This window comes from Magnolia sinica, chromosome 15 (genome assembly GCF_029962835.1).
Source record: "Magnolia sinica isolate HGM2019 chromosome 15, MsV1, whole genome shotgun sequence".
Classification (NCBI taxonomy): Eukaryota; Viridiplantae; Streptophyta; class Magnoliopsida; order Magnoliales; family Magnoliaceae; genus Magnolia; species Magnolia sinica.
Genome location: NC_080587.1, coordinates 37,381,590 through 37,383,568, shown reverse-complemented (window position 1 = coordinate 37,383,568; position 1,979 = coordinate 37,381,590).

The window sequence follows — 1,979 nt, the reverse complement described above, 5'->3', positions numbered from 1 at the left end:
TTTTCCCTTCATGTCGAGCAATTCTGAAGAAATGGAAGAGGCTCGAGGAGGTAGTTCAGAGTCTGAACCAGAGACTACTACCTCGGGACCTGAAGAGTCTGAAGGCCCTTTTGAAGTCGTACCCCTTAGTGCTTCGACCCCAGCCCAAAGAACTACAAGTCAAAGGGCCAAAAGTTGAGATAAGAGGCCAAAGAGGACTCTTAGAGATCTCGTGGGGCAATCAAAGGCAGGTCCCTTGGGAGAAAGGTCAAAACCCTTAGTTCCTGGGGGCTCGATCCTTGTCGGTCTCAGATGGCTCCGCTCCGTGAAGCTTATCAAATCCCTGACTCGGTTCACATCTGAGCCCCTACCCCCACAAACCAAGCGGGCTCTCCGGCTGAGGGGGAGATCATCATCTTTATTTACGCCCTCTAGTGCGGGTTCTAATTTTCCATCCATCCATTCTTGCGTGAGCTGACAGTGCAGCTGAGAATCGCGCCGGGGGCAGCTGGTTCCGAACTCCTGGAGGATCCTCGTCTCCACTTTTGTCCTCTGGCATCGGGCGAGGAACCAGAGGCTGACGCCGGAAGAGTTCCTGTTTTTGTACCGGGTAAGTTCGATAGTTCGGACAAGGCCTGGTGGTACTTCTCGGCTAGGCCTCCATGCATCCCGGGTTTGGTAACCAAACTTCCTTCTTCCAAAAAGGACTGGAAGGGGAAGTGATTCTGGGCCTCGGGGGAATGGGAGGCCCCTGCCTCTGAATTGGGCAGACTGCGGGTTCGAGTCCCCACCAAGTTCGTCAACCCAAGTCGGGCACTTCTTGTAGTTGCACTGCATCCTTGATACATCCTTCTATGTTTTAACTCATACTTTGCTTCTGTTTGCAGCTCAGCCGAAGGGATCCCCCAACCTCTTTGCCTTTCACAAGCAGCAGGTTGACTGAGTCCGAATGTTCCCTATGGACCAGCGTGCCTGGTTTAACCTTATCAGCCAGGAGAATCTAGTGTCGTCTAGCTTTTACAGAATCTGGCCCACTCTCTTTGCCCTGGGTAAGCAGAGTTAGGGCCTTCGGAGATCGGTATGCCGACCTTCAATCATTCAGTCGATCTGACTTGGCTGATTTTCCCTTTTTTGAGCAGGAATGGATGCAGGCGGCTCAAAGAGGAGAAGGCCACCACGTCCTCCGATGGACATCGTCCTTTCCTCTGAACCGAGGACGAAGGTGATGCCGAAGAAAAGGAGGATTTCTGAGGTCGAAGCTCCCGAAGCTGTTCTATCTGCAGCCATGATCTCAGCCGAAGCCGCTCCCGTTGTGGCCCCAGCCGAAGCCATTCCCATCGCTGACTTAGCCCTTGCTCCCGAAGCATGAGCCCTCGAGGCCCCTATCGGAGTTGAGCCTATCACCATCTCAACGCCATCTGTAGAGGAACTGGCCCCTGAGGTTCCACCTTCAACGGTCATAGGACCTTTAGAGGCAGGGAGGGAGGTGATCAGGGAGACTCCTGGTCCTGCCATCCCAGCACGATCCGCAGCTCGCCAACCCGCCACTGAGGCCGAACTCTTAGCCGGCCGAACAGATGCCCTTGTTGTATATTCCACTACGCTCGATGCTGTTGTCCAAGCTTCCACGGCCAGTGAGGTTGAAGGAACTTTCGAGCCCAGCCCAGAGAGTCTGCCTCGCAGTTATCACATGACTTTGCGGAACCCATCGGTAGCCAAGCATGTACCAGAAGCGAAGATAGTCGACACGCTCTCCCGACGCCACGTCAACTTCATGAATGACTATGCAGCGGTCTGTTATCAGTCGCTGCCAATGATGGTGGAGGTGAAGGAGAAGTTGATGGAGATGGAACGGCTTGAAGCAGAGCGGGCCAAGTTTGTGGTCGAGAAGGCAGAACAAGGAGTAGAGCGGGCCAAGTTTGTAGTGGAGAAGGTAGAGCAAGAGGCGCGGAGGGCTGAGCTCGAGAAAATGTTGGAGGCTTCAGGTGCGGAGCGAGATG